A 21,810-nucleotide genomic window follows, 5' to 3' on the forward strand; every position below is an offset into this window, starting at 1 on the left:
GCATATAGGAAACCCTTTCCCCATGCACACAGGAAACCCATTCCCCCCGCATACAGGAAACCCATTCCCTTCGCTTTAGGAAACACATTACTGATGCATACAGTAAACCTGTTCCCATGAATGCAGGAAACATATTTCCGCCGCATGCAGTAAACCAATTGCACCCACTTACAAGAAACGGATTTCCCAGGAAACCCATTGCCCCGCGCATACCGGAAATCCATTCCCCATGCATACAGGTAATCCATTCCCTCTGCATACAGGAACCTTTTCTACCACATACAGGAAGCCCATTCCCTCCGATTTAGGAAACACATTCCTCATGCATACAGTAAACCATTTCCCAATGAATACAGGAAAATGATTCCCACCACATACAGGAAACCCATTCCTTCTGCATACAGGAAACCCATTCCTTCTGCATACAGGAAATCCATTTCCCATGAATACAGGAAACCCATTCCACCCCGCATACAGGAAAACCCTTCCCACTGTGTTAGGAAACACATTCCCCTTGCATACAGTAAACCCGGTCCCAATGAATACAGGAAAACCATTCCCCATGCATATAGGAAACCCATTCCCCATGCATACAGGAAACCCATTCCCCATGCATATAGGAAACCCATTCCCCATGCATATAGGAAACCCATTCCCCATGCATATAGGAAACCCATTCCCCATGCATACAGGAAACCCATTCACCATGCATATAGGAAACCCATTCCCCATGCATATAGGAAACCCATTCCCCATGCATACAGGAAACCCATTCACCATGCATATAGGAAACCCATTCCCCATGCATATAGGAAACCCATTCCCCATGCATACAGGAAACCCATTCCCCATGCATACAGGAAACTCATTTCACATGCATACAGGAAACATATTCCCCATGCATACAGGAAACCCATTCCCCATGTATATAGGAAACCCATTCACCATGCATATAGGAAACCCATTCACCATGTATATAGGAAACCCATTCACCATGTATATAGGAAACCCATTCACCATGCATACAGGAAACCCATTCACCATGCATATAGGAAACCCATTCACCATGCATACAGGAAACCCATTCACCATGCATATAGGAAACCCATTCCCCATGCATACAGGAAACCCATTCACCATGCATATAGGAAACCCATTCACCATGCATATAGGAAACCCATTCCCCATGCATACAGGAAACCCATTCACCATGCATACAGGAAAGCCATTCCCCATGCATATAGGAAACCCATTCCCCATGCATACAGGAAAACCATTCCACATGTATACAGGAAACCCATTCCCCATGCATACAGGAAACCCATTCCACATGCATACAGGAAACCCATTCCCCATGCATACGGGAAACCCATTCCACATGCATACAGGAAACCCATTCCCCATGCATATAGGAAACCCATTCCCCTTGCATACAGGAAACCCATTCACCATGCATACAGGAAACCCATTCCCCATGCATATAGGAAACCCATTCCCCATGCATACAGGAAAACCATTCCACATGTATACAGGAAACCCATTCCCCATGCATACAGGAAACCCATTCCACATGCATACAGGAAACCCATTCCCCATGCATACAGGAAAACCATTCCACATGCATACAGGAAACCCATTCCCCATGCATATAGGAAACCCATTCCCCTTGCATACAGGAAACCCATTCACCATGCATACAGGAAACCCATTCCACATGCATACAGGAAACCCATTCCCCATGCATATAGGAAACCCATTCCCCATGCATAAAGGAAACCCATTCCCCTTGCATATAGGAAACCCATTCCCCATGCATACAGGAAACCCTTTCCCCATGCATACAGGAAACCCATTCCCTCCGCTTTAGGAAACCCATTACCCATGCATACAGTAAACCCGTTCCCCATAAATGCAGGAAACACATGCGTAGGGGAGACCCATTCCCACTCGCAAGAAGGAAACCCATTTCCCTTGAGTAAAGGAAGCCCTTCCCCCACATACAGGAAACCCATTCCACATGCATACTGGAAACCCATTCACCATGCATAGAGGAAACCCATTCCCCCGGCATACAGGAAACCCATTCCCTTTGCTTTAGGAAACGCATTCCTTCTGAATACTGGAAACCCATTCCCTCTTCTTTAGGAAACCCATTACCCATGCATACAGTAAACGTGTTCCCCATGAATGCAGAAAACACATTTCCGCCGCATACAGTAAACCAATTGCACCCACTTACAAGAAACGGATTTCCCATGAATACAGGAAACCCATTGCCCCGCGCATACCGGAAACCCATTCCCCATGCATACAGGTAATCCATTCCCCCCTGTATACAGGAAACCCATTGCCCATGCATACAGAAAACCCATTCCTTCCGCATACAGGAAACCCATTTCTACCACATTCAGGAAACTCAATCCCCCTCACATATAGGAAACCCATTCCCCATGCATACAGGAAACCCATTCACCATGCATACAGGAAAGCCATTCCCCATGCATATAGGAAACCCATTCCCCATGCATACAGGAAAACCATTCCACATGTATACAGGAAACCCATTCCCCATGCATACAGGAAACCCATTCCACATGCATACAGGAAACCCATTCCCCATGCATACGGGAAACCCATTCCACATGCATACAGGAAACCCATTCCCCATGCATATAGGAAACCCATTCCCCTTGCATACAGGAAACCCATTCACCATGCATACAGGAAACCCATTCCCCATGCATATAGGAAACCCATTCCCCATGCATACAGGAAAACCATTCCACATGTATACAGGAAACCCATTCCCCATGCATACAGGAAACCCATTCCACATGCATACAGGAAACCCATTCCCCATGCATACAGGAAAACCATTCCACATGCATACAGGAAACCCATTCCCCATGCATATAGGAAACCCATTCCCCTTGCATACAGGAAACCCATTCACCATGCATACAGGAAACCCATTCCACATGCATACAGGAAACCCATTCCCCATGCATATAGGAAACCCATTCCCCATGCATAAAGGAAACCCATTCCCCTTGCATATAGGAAACCCATTCCCCATGCATACAGGAAACCCTTTCCCCATGCATACAGGAAACCCATTCCCTCCGCTTTAGGAAACCCATTACCCATGCATACAGTAAACCCGTTCCCCATAAATGCAGGAAACACATGCGTAGGGGAGACCCATTCCCACTCGCAAGAAGGAAACCCATTTCCCTTGAGTAAAGGAAGCCCTTCCCCCACATACAGGAAACCCATTCCACATGCATACTGGAAACCCATTCACCATGCATAGAGGAAACCCATTCCCCCGGCATACAGGAAACCCATTCCCTTTGCTTTAGGAAACGCATTCCTTCTGAATACTGGAAACCCATTCCCTCTTCTTTAGGAAACCCATTACCCATGCATACAGTAAACGTGTTCCCCATGAATGCAGAAAACACATTTCCGCCGCATACAGTAAACCAATTGCACCCACTTACAAGAAACGGATTTCCCATGAATACAGGAAACCCATTGCCCCGCGCATACCGGAAACCCATTCCCCATGCATACAGGTAATCCATTCCCCCCTGTATACAGGAAACCCATTGCCCATGCATACAGAAAACCCATTCCTTCCGCATACAGGAAACCCATTTCTACCACATTCAGGAAACTCAATCCCCCTCACATACAGGAAACACATTCCTCGCGCATACAGGAAACCCATTCCTCATGCTTACAGGAAACCCATTCCACATGCATACAGGAAACCCATTCCCCATGCATACAGGAAAACCATTCCACATGCATACAGGAAACCCATTCCCCATGCATATAGGAAACCCATTCCCCTTGCATACAGGAAACCCATTCACCATGCATACAGGAAACCCATTCCACATGCATACAGGAAACCCATTCCCCATGCATATAGGAAACCCATTCCCCATGCATATAGGAAACCCATTCCCCTTGCATATAGGAAACCCATTCCCCATGCATACAGGAAACCCTTTCCCCATGCATACAGGAAACCCATTCCCTCCGCTTTAGGAAACCCATTACCCATGCATACAGTAAACCCGTTCCCCATAAATGCAGGAAACACATGCGTAGGGGAGACCCATTCCCACTTCCAAGAAGGAAACCCATTTCCCTTGAGTAAAGGAAGCCCTTCCCCCACATACAGGAAACCCATTCCACATGCATACTGGAAACCCATTCACCATGCATAGAGGAAACCCATTCCCCCGGCATACAGGAAACCCATTCCCTTTGCTTTAGGAAACGCATTCCTTCTGAATACTGGAAACCCATTCCCTCTTCTTTAGGAAACCCATTACCCATGCATACAGTAAACGTGTTCCCCATGAATGCAGAAAACACATTTCCGCCGCATACAGTAAACCAATTGCACCCACTTACAAGAAACGGATTTCCCATGAATACAGGAAACCCATTGCCCCGCGCATACCGGAAACCCATTCCCCATGCATACAGGTAATCCATTCCTCCCTGTATACAGGAAACCCATTGCCCATGCATACAGAAAACCCATTCCTTCCGCATACAGGAAACCCATTTCTACCACATTCAGGAAACTCAATCCCCCTCACATACAGGAAACACATTCCTCGCGCATACAGGAAACCCATTCCTCATGCTTACAGGAAACCCATTCCACCCCATACAGGAAATCCATTTCCCCGCATACAGGAAACCCATTCCACCCCATACAGTAAATCCATTCCCCTGCATACCGGAAACCCATTCACCATGCATACAGGAAACCCATTCCCCATGCATACCGAAAACCCATTCCCCATGCATACAGGAAACCCATTCCACATGCATAAAGGAAATCCTTTCCCCCTGCATACTGGAAACCCATTCACCCTGCACAGAGGAAACGCATTTTTCTCTGAATACCAGAAAACCATTCCATCGCATACAGGAAACCCATTTCCCCCCACGCGTAGAGGAAACCTATTTCCGTGCATATAGGAAACCCTTTCCCCATGCACACAGGAAACCCATTTCCCCCGCATACAGGAAACCCATTCCCCATGCATACAGGAAAACCCATTCCCCATGCATACAGGAAACCCATTGACTCCGCATACAGGAAACCCTTTCCCTTCGCTTTAGGAAACCCATTCCTCATGCATACCGTAAACACGTTCCCCATGAATGCAGGAAACACATTTCCGCCGCATACAGGAAACCCATTTCCTTCGCTTTAGGAAACGCATTCCTTCTGCATACTGGAAGCTCGTTCCCCATGAATGCAGGAAACACATTTCCGCCGCATACAGTAAACCAATTGCACCCGCTTACAAGAAATGGATTCCCCCTGCATACAGGAAACCCATTCCCCCCCACATACAGGAAACCCATTCCCCAAGCATACAGGTAATCCATTTCCCCCCGCATACAGGAAACCTATTCCCCATGCATACAGGTAATCCATTTCCCCCCGCATACAGGAACCCTATTCCCCATGCATACAGGTAATCCATTTCCCCATGCATACAGGAAACCCATTCCCCATCCACACAGGAAACCCATTCCCCCTGCATACAGGAAACCCATTCCCCCCCGCATACAGGAAATCCATTCTCCATGCATACAGGAAACCCATTCCACATGCATATAGGAAATCCTTTCCCCCTGCATACTGGAAACCAATTCACCATGCTCAGAGGAAACGCATTTTTCCCTGAGTACCGGAAAACCATTCCACCACATGCAGGAAACCCATTCCTCATGCATACAGGAAACCCATTCCACTCCTTACAGGAAACCCATTGCCCCGCGCATACCGGAAACCCATTCCCCATGCATACAGGTAATCCATTCCCCCCTGTAAACAGGAAACCCATTGCCCCGCGCATACCGGAAACCCATTCCCCATGCATACAGGAAACCCATTTCCCCCCGCATACAGGAAACCCATTGCCCATGCATACAGAAAACCCATTCCCCATGCATATAGGAAACTCATTCCCCATGCATACAGGAAACCCATTCCCCATGCATATAGGAAACCCATTCCCCATGCATACAGGAAACCCATTCCCCATGCATACAGGAAACCCATTCCCCATGCATATAGGAAACCCATTCCCCATGCATACAGGAAACTCATTCCCCATGCATACAGGAAACCCATTCCCCATGCATACTGGAAACCCATTCCCCATGCATATAGGAAACCCATTCCCCATGCATATAGGAAACCCATTCCCCATGCATACAGGAAACCCATTCCACATGCATATAGGAAACTCATTCCCCATGCATACAGGAAACCCGTTCCCCATGCATAGAGGAAACCCATTCCCCATGCATATAGGAAACCCATTCCCCATGAATATAGGAAACCCATTCCCCATGCATACAGGAAACCCATTCCCCATGCATACAGGAAACCCATTCCCCATGCATATAGGAAACTCATTCCCTATGCATACAGGAAACCCGTTCCCCATGCATACAGGAAACCCATTCCACATGCATATAGGAAACTCATTCCCCATGCATACAGGAAACCCATTACCCATGCATACAGGAAACCCATTCCCCATGCATACAGGAAACCCATTCCACATGCATACAGGAAACCCATTCCCCATGCATATAGGAAACCCATTCCCCATGCATACAGGAAACCCATTCACCATGCATATAGGAAACCCATTCCCCATGCATATAGGAAACCCATTCCCCATGCATACAGGAAACCCATTCACCATGCATATAGGAAACCCATTCCCCATGCATATAGGAAACCCATTCCCCATGCATACAGGAAACCCATTCCCCATGCATACAGGAAACTCATTTCACATGCATACAGGAAACATATTCCCCATGCATACAGGAAACCCATTCCCCATGTATATAGGAAACCCATTCACCATGCATATAGGAAACCCATTCACCATGTATATAGGAAACCCATTCACCATGTATATAGGAAACCCATTCACCATGCATACAGGAAACCCATTCACCATGCATATAGGAAACCCATTCACCATGCATACAGGAAACCCATTCACCATGCATATAGGAAACCCATTCCCCATGCATACAGGAAACCCATTCACCATGCATATAGGAAACCCATTCACCATGCATATAGGAAACCCATTCCCCATGCATACAGGAAACCCATTCACCATGCATACAGGAAAGCCATTCCCCATGCATATAGGAAACCCATTCCCCATGCATACAGGAAAACCATTCCACATGTATACAGGAAACCCATTCCCCATGCATACAGGAAACCCATTCCACATGCATACAGGAAACCCATTCCCCATGCATACGGGAAACCCATTCCACATGCATACAGGAAACCCATTCCCCATGCATATAGGAAACCCATTCCCCTTGCATACAGGAAACCCATTCACCATGCATACAGGAAACCCATTCCCCATGCATACAGGAAACCCATTCCCCATGCATACAGGAAAACCATTCCACATGTATACAGGAAACCCATTCCCCATGCATACAGGTAATCCATTCCCCCCTGTATACAGGAAACCCATTGCCCATGCATACAGAAAACCCATTCCTTCCGCATACAGGAAACCCATTTCTACCACATTCAGGAAACTCAATCCCCCTCACATACAGGAAACACATTCCTCGCGCATACAGGAAACCCATTCCTCATGCTTACAGGAAACCCATTCCACATGCATACAGGAAACCCATTCCCCATGCATACAGGAAAACCATTCCACATGCATACAGGAAACCCATTCCCCATGCATATAGGAAACCCATTCCCCTTGCATACAGGAAACCCATTCACCATGCATACAGGAAACCCATTCCACATGCATACAGGAAACCCATTCCCCATGCATATAGGAAACCCATTCCCCATGCATATAGGAAACCCATTCCCCTTGCATATAGGAAACCCATTCCCCATGCATACAGGAAACCCTTTCCCCATGCATACAGGAAACCCATTCCCTCCGCTTTAGGAAACCCATTACCCATGCATACAGTAAACCCGTTCCCCATAAATGCAGGAAACACATGCGTAGGGGAGACCCATTCCCACTCGCAAGAAGGAAACCCATTTCCCTTGAGTAAAGGAAGCCCTTCCCCCACATACAGGAAACCCATTCCACATGCATACTGGAAACCCATTCACCATGCATAGAGGAAACCCATTCCCCCGGCATACAGGAAACCCATTCCCTTTGCTTTAGGAAACGCATTCCTTCTGAATACTGGAAACCCATTCCCTCTTCTTTAGGAAACCCATTACCCATGCATACAGTAAACGTGTTCCCCATGAATGCAGAAAACACATTTCCGCCGCATACAGTAAACCAATTGCACCCACTTACAAGAAACGGATTTCCCATGAATACAGGAAACCCATTGCCCCGCGCATACCGGAAACCCATTCCCCATGCATACAGGTAATCCATTCCCCCCTGTATACAGGAAACCCATTGCCCATGCATACAGAAAACCCATTCCTTCCGCATACAGGAAACCCATTTCTACCACATTCAGGAAACTCAATCCCCCTCACATACAGGAAACACATTCCTCGCGCATACAGGAAACCCATTCCTCATGCTTACAGGAAACCCATTCCACCCCATACAGGAAATCCATTTCCCCGCATACAGGAAACCCATTCCACCCCATACAGTAAATCCATTCCCCTGCATACCGGAAACCCATTCACCATGCATACAGGAAACCCATTCCCCATGCATACCGAAAACCCATTCCCCATGCATACAGGAAACCCATTCCACATGCATAAAGGAAATCCTTTCCCCCTGCATACTGGAAACCCATTCACCCTGCACAGAGGAAACGCATTTTTCTCTGAATACCAGAAAACCATTCCATCGCATACAGGAAACCCATTTCCCCCCACGCGTAGAGGAAACCTATTTCCGTGCATATAGGAAACCCTTTCCCCATGCACACAGGAAACCCATTTCCCCCGCATACAGGAAACCCATTCACCATGCATACAGGAAAACCCATTCCCCATGCATACAGGAAACCCATTGACTCCGCATACAGGAAACCCTTTCCCTTCGCTTTAGGAAACCCATTCCTCATGCATACAGTAAACACGTTCCCCATGAATGCAGGAAACACATTTCCGCCGCATACAGGAAACCCATTTCCTTCGCTTTAGGAAACGCATTCCTTCTGCATACTGGAAGCTCGTTCCCCATGAATGCAGGAAACACATTTCCGCCGCATACAGTAAACCAATTGCACCCGCTTACAAGAAATGGATTCCCCCTGCATACAGGAAACCCATTCCCCCCCACATACAGGAAACCCATTCCCCAAGCATACAGGTAATCCATTTCCCCCCGCATACAGGAAACCTATTCCCCATGCATACAGGTAATCCATTTCCCCCCGCATACAGGAACCCTATTCCCCATGCATACAGGTAATCCATTTCCCCATGCATACAGGAAACCCATTCCCCATCCACACAGGAAACCCATTCCCCCTGCATATAGGAAACCCATTCCCCCCCGCATACAGGAAATCCATTCTCCATGCATACAGGAAACCCATTCCACATGCATATAGGAAATCCTTTCCCCCTGCATACTGGAAACCAATTCACCATGCTCAGAGGAAACGCATTTTTCCCTGAGTACCGGAAAACCATTCCACCACATGCAGGAAACCCATTCCTCATGCATACAGGAAACCCATTCCACTCCTTACAGGAAACCCATTGCCCCGCGCATACCGGAAACCCATTCCCCATGCATACAGGTAATCCATTCCCCCCTGTATACAGGAAACCCATTGCCCCGCGCATACCGGAAACCCATTCCCCATGCATACAGGAAACCCATTTCCCCCCGCATACAGGAAACCCATTGCCCATGCATACAGAAAACCCATTCCCCATGCATATAGGAAACTCATTCCCCATGCATACAGGAAACCCATTCCCCATGCATATAGGAAACCCATTCCCCATGCATACAGGAAACCCATTCCCCATGCATACAGGAAACCCATTCCCCATGCATATAGGAAACCCATTCCCCATGCATACAGGAAACTCATTCCCCATGCATACAGGAAACCCATTCCCCATGCATACTGGAAACCCATTCCCCATGCATATAGGAAACCCATTCCCCATGCATATAGGAAACCCATTCCCCATGCATACAGGAAACCCATTCCACATGCATATAGGAAACTCATTCCCCATGCATACAGGAAACCCGTTCCCCATGCATAGAGGAAACCCATTCCCCATGCATATAGGAAACCCATTCCCCATGAATATAGGAAACCCATTCCCCATGCATACAGGAAACCCATTCCCCATGCATACAGGAAACCCATTCCCCATGCATATAGGAAACTCATTCCCTATGCATACAGGAAACCCGTTCCCCATGCATACAGGAAACCCATTCCACATGCATATAGGAAACTCATTCCCCATGCATACAGGAAACCCATTACCCATGCATACAGGAAACCCATTCCCCATGCATACAGGAAACCCATTCCACATGCATACAGGAAACCCATTCCCCATGCATATAGGAAACCCATTCCCCATGCATACAGGAAACCCATTCACCATGCATATAGGAAACCCATTCCCCATGCATACAGGAAACCCATTCACCATGCATATAGGAAACCCATTCCCCATGCATATAGGAAACCCATTCCCCATGCATACAGGAAACCCATTCCCCATGCATACAGGAAACTCATTTCACATGCATACAGGAAACATATTCCCCATGCATACAGGAAACCCATTCCCCATGTATATAGGAAACCCATTCACCATGCATATAGGAAACCCATTCACCATGTATATAGGAAACCCATTCACCATGTATATAGGAAACCCATTCACCATGCATACAGGAAACCCATTCACCATGCATATAGGAAACCCATTCACCATGCATACAGGAAACCCATTCACCATGCATATAGGAAACCCATTCCCCATGCATACAGGAAACCCATTCACCATGCATATAGGAAACCCATTCACCATGCATATAGGAAACCCATTCCCCATGCATACAGGAAACTCATTCACCATGCATACAGGAAAGCCATTCCCCATGCATATAGGAAACCCATTCCCCATGCATACAGGAAAACCATTCCACATGTATACAGGAAACCCATTCCCCATGCATACTGGAAACCCATTCCACATGCATACAGGAAACCCATTCCCCATGCATACGGGAAACCCATTCCACATGCATACAGGAAACCCATTCCCCATGCATATAGGAAACCCATTCCCCTTGCATACAGGAAACCCATTCACCATGCATACAGGAAACCCATTCCCCATGCATATAGGAAACCCATTCCCCATGCATACAGGAAAACCATTCCACATGTATACAGGAAACCCATTCCCCATGCATACAGGAAACCCATTCCACATGCATACAGGAAACCCATTCCCCATGCATACAGGAAAACCATTCCACATGCATACAGGAAACCCATTCCCCATGCATATAGGAAACCCATTCCCCTTGCATACAGGAAACCCATTCACCATGCATACAGGAAACCCATTCCACATGCATACAGGAAACCCATTCCCCATGCATATAGGAAACCCATTCCCCATGTATATAGGAAACCCATTCACCATGTATATAGGAAACCCATTCACCCTGCACAGAGGAAACGCATTTTTCTCTGAATACCAGAAAACCATTCCATCGCATACAGGAAACCCATTTCCCCCCACGCGTAGAGGAAACCTATTTCCGTGCATATAGGAAACCCTTTCCCCATGCACACAGGAAACCCATTTCCCCCGCATACAGGAAACCCATTCACCATGCATACAGGAAAACCCATTCCCCATGCATACAGGAAACCCATTGACTCCGCATACAGGAAACCCTTTCCCTTCGCTTTAGGAAACCCATTCCTCATGCATACAGTAAACACGTTCCCCATGAATGCAGGAAACACATTTCCGCCGCATACAGGAAACCCATTTCCTTCGCTTTAGGAAACGCATTCCTTCTGCATACTGGAAGCTCGTTCCCCATGAATGCAGGAAACACATTTCCGCCGCATACAGTAAACCAATTGCACCCGCTTACAAGAAATGGATTCCCCCTGCATACAGGAAACCCATTCCCCCCCACATACAGGAAACCCATTCCCCAAGCATACAGGTAATCCATTTCCCCCCGCATACAGGAAACCTATTCCCCATGCATACAGGTAATCCATTTCCCCCCGCATACAGGAACCCTATTCCCCATGCATACAGGTAATCCATTTCCCCATGCATACAGGAAACCCATTCCCCATCCACACAGGAAACCCATTCCACATGCATACAGGAAACCCATTCCCCATGCATACAGGAAAACCATTCCACATGTATACAGGAAACCCATTCCCCATGCATACAGGAAACCCATTCCACATGCATACAGGAAACCCATTCCCCATGCATACGGGAAACCCATTCCACATGCATACAGGAAACCCATTCCCCATGCATATAGGAAACCCATTCCCCTTGCATACAGGAAACCCATTCACCATGCATACAGGAAACCCATTCCCCATGCATATAGGAAACCCATTCCCCATGCATACAGGAAAACCATTCCACATGTATACAGGAAACCCATTCCCCATGCATACAGGAAACCCATTCCACATGCATACAGGAAACCCATTCCCCATGCATACAGGAAAACCATTCCACATGCATACAGGAAACCCATTCCCCATGCATATAGGAAACCCATTCCCCTTGCATACAGGAAACCCATTCACCATGCATACAGGAAACCCATTCCACATGCATACAGGAAACCCATTCCCCATGCATACGGGAAACCCATTCCACATGCATACAGGAAACCCATTCCCCATGCATATAGGAAACCCATTCCCCTTGCATACAGGAAACCCATTCACCATGCATATAGGAAACCCATTCCCCATGCATACAGGAAACCCATTCACCATGCATACAGGAAAGCCATTCCCCATGCATATAGGAAACCCATTCCCCATGCATACAGGAAAACCATTCCACATGTATACAGGAAACCCATTCCCCATGCATACAGGAAACCCATTCCACATGCATACAGGAAACCCATTCCCCATGCATACGGGAAACCCATTCCACATGCATACAGGAAACCCATTCCCCATGCATATAGGAAACCCATTCCCCTTGCATACAGGAAACCCATTCACCATGCATACAGGAAACCCATTCCCCATGCATATAGGAAACCCATTCCCCATGTATATAGGAAACCCATTCACCATGCATATAGGAAACCCATTCACCATGTATATAGGAAACCCATTCACCATGTATATAGGAAACCCATTCACCCTGCACAGAGGAAACGCATTTTTCTCTGAATACCAGAAAACCATTCCATCGCATACAGGAAACCCATTTCCCCCCACGCGTAGAGGAAACCTATTTCCGTGCATATAGGAAACCCTTTCCCCATGCACACAGGAAACCCATTTCCCCCGCATACAGGAAACCCATTCACCATGCATACAGGAAAACCCATTCCCCATGCATACAGGAAACCCATTGACTCCGCATACAGGAAACCCTTTCCCTTCGCTTTAGGAAACCCATTCCTCATGCATACAGTAAACACGTTCCCCATGAATGCAGGAAACACATTTCCGCCGCATACAGGAAACCCATTTCCTTCGCTTTAGGAAACGCATTCCTTCTGCATACTGGAAGCTCGTTCCCCATGAATGCAGGAAACACATTTCCGCCGCATACAGTAAACCAATTGCACCCGCTTACAAGAAATGGATTCCCCCTGCATACAGGAAACCCATTCCCCCCCACATACAGGAAACCCATTCCCCAAGCATACAGGTAATCCATTTCCCCCCGCATACAGGAAACCTATTCCCCATGCATACAGGTAATCCATTTCCCCCCGCATACAGGAACCCTATTCCCCATGCATACAGGTAATCCATTTCCCCATGCATACAGGAAACCCATTCCCCATCCACACAGGAAACCCATTCCCCCTGCATATAGGAAACCCATTCCCCCCCGCATACAGGAAATCCATTCTCCATGCATACAGGAAACCCATTCCACATGCATATAGGAAATCCTTTCCCCCTGCATACTGGAAACCAATTCACCATGCTCAGAGGAAACGCATTTTTCCCTGAGTACCGGAAAACCATTCCACCACATGCAGGAAACCCATTCCTCATGCATACAGGAAACCCATTCCACTCCTTACAGGAAACCCATTGCCCCGCGCATACCGGAAACCCATTCCCCATGCATACAGGTAATCCATTCCCCCCTGTATACAGGAAACCCATTGCCCCGCGCATACCGGAAACCCATTCCCCATGCATACAGGAAACCCATTTCCCCCCGCATACAGGAAACCCATTGCCCATGCATACAGAAAACCCATTCCCCATGCATATAGGAAACTCATTCCCCATGCATACAGGAAACCCATTCCCCATGCATATAGGAAACCCATTCCCCATGCATACAGGAAACCCATTCCCCATGCATACAGGAAACCCATTCCCCATGCATATAGGAAACCCATTCCCCATGCATACAGGAAACTCATTCCCCATGCATACAGGAAACCCATTCCCCATGCATACTGGAAACCCATTCCCCATGCATATAGGAAACCCATTCCCCATGCATATAGGAAACCCATTCCCCATGCATACAGGAAACCCATTCCACATGCATATAGGAAACTCATTCCCCATGCATACAGGAAACCCGTTCCCCATGCATAGAGGAAACCCATTCCCCATGCATATAGGAAACCCATTCCCCATGAATATAGGAAACCCATTCCCCATGCATACAGGAAACCCATTCCCCATGCATACAGGAAACCCATTCCCCATGCATATAGGAAACTCATTCCCTATGCATACAGGAAACCCGTTCCCCATGCATACAGGAAACCCATTCCACATGCATATAGGAAACTCATTCCCCATGCATACAGGAAACCCATTACCCATGCATACAGGAAACCCATTCCCCATGCATACAGGAAACCCATTCCACATGCATACAGGAAACCCATTCCCCATGCATATAGGAAACCCATTCCCCATGCATACAGGAAACCCATTCACCATGCATATAGGAAACCCATTCCCCATGCATACAGGAAACCCATTCACCATGCATATAGGAAACCCATTCCCCATGCATACAGGAAACCCATTCACCATGCATATAGGAAACCCATTCACCATGTATATAGGAAACCCATTCACCATGTATATAGGAAACCCATTCACCCTGCACAGAGGAAACGCATTTTTCTCTGAATACCAGAAAACCATTCCATCGCATACAGGAAACCCATTTCCCCCCACGCGTAGAGGAAACCTATTTCCGTGCATATAGGAAACCCTTTCCCCATGCACACAGGAAACCCATTTCCCCCGCATACAGGAAACCCATTCACCATGCATACAGGAAAACCCATTCCCCATGCATACAGGAAACCCATTGACTCCGCATACAGGAAACCCTTTCCCTTCGCTTTAGGAAACCCATTCCTCATGCATACAGTAAACACGTTCCCCATGAATGCAGGAAACACATTTCCGCCGCATACAGGAAACCCATTTCCTTCGCTTTAGGAAACGCATTCCTTCTGCATACTGGAAGCTCGTTCCCCATGAATGCAGGAAACACATTTCCGCCGCATACAGTAAACCAATTGCACCCGCTTACAAGAAATGGATTCCCCCTGCATACAGGAAACCCATTCCCCCCCACATACAGGAAACCCATTCCCCAAGCATACAGGTAATCCATTTCCCCCCGCATACAGGAAACCTATTCCCCATGCATACAGGTAATCCATTTCCCCCCGCATACAGGAACCCTATTCCCCATGCATACAGGTAATCCATTTCCCCATGCATACAGGAAACCCATTCCCCATCCACACAGGAAACCCATTCCCCCTGCATATAGGAAACCCATTCCCCCCCGCATACAGGAAATCCATTCTCCATGCATACAGGAAACCCATTCCACATGCATATAGGAAATCCTTTCCCCCTGCATACTGGAAACCAATTCACCATGCTCAGAGGAAACGCATTTTTCCCTGAGTACCGGAAAACCATTCCACCACATGCAGGAAACCCATTCCTCATGCATACAGGAAACCCATTCCACTCCTTACAGGAAACCCATTGCCCCGCGCATACCGGAAACCCATTCCCCATGCATACAGGTAATCCATTCCCCCCTGTATACAGGAAACCCATTGCCCCGCGCATACCGGAAACCCATTCCCCATGCATACAGGAAACCCATTTCCCCCCGCATACAGGAAACCCATTGCCCATGCATACAGAAAACCCATTCCCCATGCATATAGGAAACTCATTCCCCATGCATACAGGAAACCCATTCCCCATGCATATAGGAAACCCATTCCCCATGCATACAGGAAACCCATTCCCCATGCATACAGGAAACCCATTCCCCATGCATATAGGAAACCCATTCCCCATGCATACAGGAAACTCATTCCCCATGCATACAGGAAACCCATTCCCCATGCATACTGGAAACCCATTCCCCATGCATATAGGAAACCCATTCCCCATGCATATAGGAAACCCATTCCCCATGCATACAGGAAACCCATTCCACATGCATATAGGAAACTCATTCCCCATGCATACAGGAAACCCGTTCCCCATGCATAGAGGAAACCCATTCCCCATGCATATAGGAAACCCATTCCCCATGAATATAGGAAACCCATTCCCCATGCATACAGGAAACCCATTCCCCATGCATACAGGAAACCCATTCCCCATGCATATAGGAAACTCATTCCCTATGCATACAGGAAACCCGTTCCCCATGCATACAGGAAACCCATTCCACATGCATATAGGAAACTCATTCCCCATGCATACAGGAAACCCATTACCCATGCATACAGGAAACCCATTCCCCATGCATACAGGAAACCCATTCCACATGCATACAGGAAACCCATTCCCCATGCATATAGGAAACCCATTCCCCATGCATACAGGAAACCCATTCACCATGCATATAGGAAACCCATTCCCCATGCATACAGGAAACCCATTCACCATGCATATAGGAAACCCATTCCCCATGCATATAGGAAACCCATTCCCCATGCATACAGGAAACCCATTCCCCATGCATACAGGAAACTCATTTCACATGCATACAGGAAACATATTCCCCATGCATACAGGAAACCCATTCCCCATGTATATAGGAAACCCATTCACCATGCATATAGGAAACCCATTCACCATGTATATAGGAAACCCATTCACCATGTATATAGGAAACCCATTCACCATGCATACAGGAAACCCATTCACCATGCATATAGGAAACCCATTCACCATGCATACAGGAAACCCATTCACCATGCATATAGGAAACCCATTCCCCATGCATACAGGAAACCCATTCACCATGCATATAGGAAACCCATTCACCATGCATATAGGAAACCCATTCCCCATGCATACAGGAAACCCATTCACCATGCATACAGGAAAGCCATTCCCCATGCATATAGGAAACCCATTCCCCATGCATACAGGAAAACCATTCCACATGTATACAGGAAACCCATTCCCCATGCATACAGGAAACCCATTCCACATGCATACAGGAAACCCATTCCCCATGCATACGGGAAACCCATTCCACATGCATACAGGAAACCCATTCCCCATGCATATAGGAAACCCATTCCCCTTGCATACAGGAAACCCATTCACCATGCATACAGGAAACCCATTCCCCATGCATATAGGAAACCCATTCCCCATGCATACAGGAAAACCATTCCACATGTATACAGGAAACCCATTCCCCATGCATACAGGAAACCCATTCCACATGCATACAGGAAACCCATTCCCCATGCATACAGGAAAACCATTCCACATGCATACAGGAAACCCATTCCCCATGCATATAGGAAACCCATTCCCCTTGCATACAGGAAACCCATTCACCATGCATACAGGAAACCCATTCCACATGCATACAGGAAACCCATTCCCCATGCATATAGGAAACCCATTCCCCATGCATATAGGAAACCCATTCCCCTTGCATATAGGAAACCCATTCCCCATGCATACAGGAAACCCTTTCCCCATGCATACAGGAAACCCATTCCCTCCGCTTTAGGAAACCCATTACCCATGCATACAGTAAACCCGTTCCCCATAAATGCAGGAAACACATGCGTAGGGGAGACCCATTCCCACTCGCAAGAAGGAAACCCATTTCCCTTGAGTAAAGGAAGCCCTTCCCCCACATACAGGAAACCCATTCCACATGCATACTGGAAACCCATTCACCATGCATAGAGGAAACCCATTCCCCCGGCATACAGGAAACCCATTCCCTTTGCTTTAGGAAACGCATTCCTTCTGAATACTGGAAACCCATTCCCTCTTCTTTAGGAAACCCATTACCCATGCATACAGTAAACGTGTTCCCCATGAATGCAGAAAACACATTTCCGCCGCATACAGTAAACCAATTGCACCCACTTACAAGAAACGGATTTCCCATGAATACAGGAAACCCATTGCCCCGCGCATACCGGAAACCCATTCCCCATGCATACAGGTAATCCATTCCCCCCTGTATACAGGAAACCCATTGCCCATGCATACAGAAAACCCATTCCTTCCGCATACAGGAAACCCATTTCTACCACATTCAGGAAACTCAATCCCCCTCACATACAGGAAACACATTCCTCGCGCATACAGGAAACCCATTCCTCATGCTTACAGGAAACCCATTCCACCCCATACAGGAAATCCATTTCCCCGCATACAGGAAACCCATTCCACCCCATACAGTAAATCCATTCCCCTGCATACCGGAAACCCATTCACCATGCATACAGGAAACCCATTCCCCATGCATACCGAAAACCCATTCCCCATGCATACAGGAAACCCATTCCACATGCATAAAGGAAATCCTTTCCCCCTGCATACTGGAAACCCATTCACCCTGCACAGAGGAAACGCATTTTTCTCTGAATACCAGAAAACCATTCCATCGCATACAGGAAACCCATTTCCCCCCACGCGTAGAGGAAACCTATTTCCGTGCATATAGGAAACCCTTTCCCCATGCACACAGGAAACCCATTTCCCCCGCATACAGGAAACCCATTCCCCATTCATACAGGAAAACCCATTCCCCATGCATACAGGAAACCCATTGACTCCGCATACAGGAAACCCTTTCCCTTCGCTTTAGGAAACCCATTCCTTCTGCATACTGGAAGCTCGTTCCCCATGAATGCAGGAAACACATTTCCGCCGCATACAGTAAACCAATTGCACCCGCTTACAAGAAATGGATTCCCCCTGCATACAGGAAACCCATTCCCCCCCACATACAGGAAACCCATTCCCCAAGCATACAGGTAATCCATTTCCCCCCGCATACAGGAAACCTATTCCCCATGCATACAGGTAATCCATTTCCCCCCGCATACAGGAACCCTATTCCCCATGCATACAGGTAATCCATTTCCCCATGCATACAGGAAAACCATTCCCCATCCACACAGGAAACCCATTCCCCCTGCATACAGGAAACCCATTCCCCCCCGCATACAGGAAATCCATTCTCCATGCATACAGGAAACCCATTCCACATGCATATAGGAAATCCTTTCCCCCTGCATACTGGAAACCAATTCACCATGCTCAGAGGAAACGCATTTTTCCCTGAGTACCGGAAAACCATTCCACCACATGCAGGAAACCCATTCCTCATGCATACAGAAAACCCATTCCCCATGCATACAGGAAACCCATTCCCCATGCATATAGGAAACCCATTCCCCATGCATACAGGAAACTCATTCCCCATGCATACAGGAAACCCATTCCCCATGCATATAGGAAACTCATTCCCCATGCATACAGGAAGCCCATTCCCCATGCATATAGGAAACTCATTCCCCATGCATACAGGAAACCCATTCCCCATGCATATAGGAAACCCATTCCCCATGCATATAGGAAACCCATTCCCCATGCATACAGGAAACCCATTCCCCATGCATACAGGAAACCCATTCCCAATGCATAAAGGAAACCATTCCCCATGCATACAGGAAACTCATTCCCCATGCATACAGGAAACCCATTCCACATGCATATAGGAAACTCATTCCCCATGCATACAGGATACCCATTTCCCATGGATATAGGAAACTCATTCCCCATGCATACAGGAAACCCATTCCACATGCATATAGGAAACTCATTCCCCATGCATTCAGGAAACCCATTTCCCATGCATAAAGGAAACTCATTCCCCATGCATACAGGAAACCCATTCCCCATGGATATAGGAAACTCATTCCCCATGCATACAGGAAACTCATTCCCCATGCATATAGGAAACTCATTCCCCATGCATACAGGAAACCCATTCCCCATGCATATAAGAAACTCATTCCCCATGCATACAGGAAACCCATTCCCCATGCATACAGGAAACCCATTCCCCATGCATATAGGAAACCCATTCCCCATGCATACAGGAAACCCATTCCCCATGCATACAGTAAACCCATTCCACATGCATACTGGAAACCCATTCGCCATGCATATAGGAAACCCATTCCCCATGCATACAGGAAACCCTTTCCACATGCATACAGGAAACCCATTCCCTCCGCTTTAGGATACCCATTACCCATGCATACAGTAAACCCGTTCCCCATAAATGCAGGAAACACATGCGTAGGGGAGACCCATTCCCACTCGCAAGAAGGAAACCCATTTCCCTTGAGTAAAGGAAGCCCTTCCCCCACATACAGGAAACCCATTCCACATGCATACTGGAAACCCATTCACCATGCATAGAGGAAACCCATTCCCCCGGCATACAGGAAACCCATTCCCTTTGCTTTAGGAAACGCATTCCTTCTGCATACTGGAAACCCATTCCCTCTTCTTTAGGAAACCCATTACCCATACATACAGTAAACGTGTTCCCCATGAATGCAGAAAACACATTTCCGCCGCATACAGTAAACCAATTGCACCCACTTACAAGTAATGGATTTCCCATGAATACAGGAAACCCATTGCCCCGCGCATACTGGAAACCCATTCACTGTGCATACAGGTAATCCATTCCCCACTGTATACAGGAAACCCATTGCCCCGCGCATACCGGAAACCTATTCCCCATGCATACAGGAAACCCATTCCCCATGCATACAGGTAATCCATTCCCCCCTGTATACAGGAAACCCATTGCCCATGCATACAGAAAACCCATTCCTTCCGCATACAGGAAACCCATTTCTACCACATTCAGGAAACTCAATCCCCCTCACATACAGGAAACACATTCCTCATGCTTACAGGAAACCCATTCCACCCCATACAGTAAATCCATTCCCCCGCACACCGGAAACCCATTTCCCCCCGCACACCGGAAACCCATTCCCCATGCATAGAGGAAACCCATTCCCCATGCATACAGGAAACTCATTCCCCATGCATATAGGAAACCCATTCCACATGCATATAGGAAACCCATTCCACATGCATATAGGAAACCCATTCCACATGCATATAGGAAACTCATTCCCCATGCATACAGGAAACCCATTCCCCATGCATACAGGAAACCCA

Source organism: Hemitrygon akajei, chromosome 19 (genome assembly GCF_048418815.1).
Source record: "Hemitrygon akajei chromosome 19, sHemAka1.3, whole genome shotgun sequence".
Taxonomy (NCBI): domain Eukaryota; kingdom Metazoa; phylum Chordata; class Chondrichthyes; order Myliobatiformes; family Dasyatidae; genus Hemitrygon; species Hemitrygon akajei.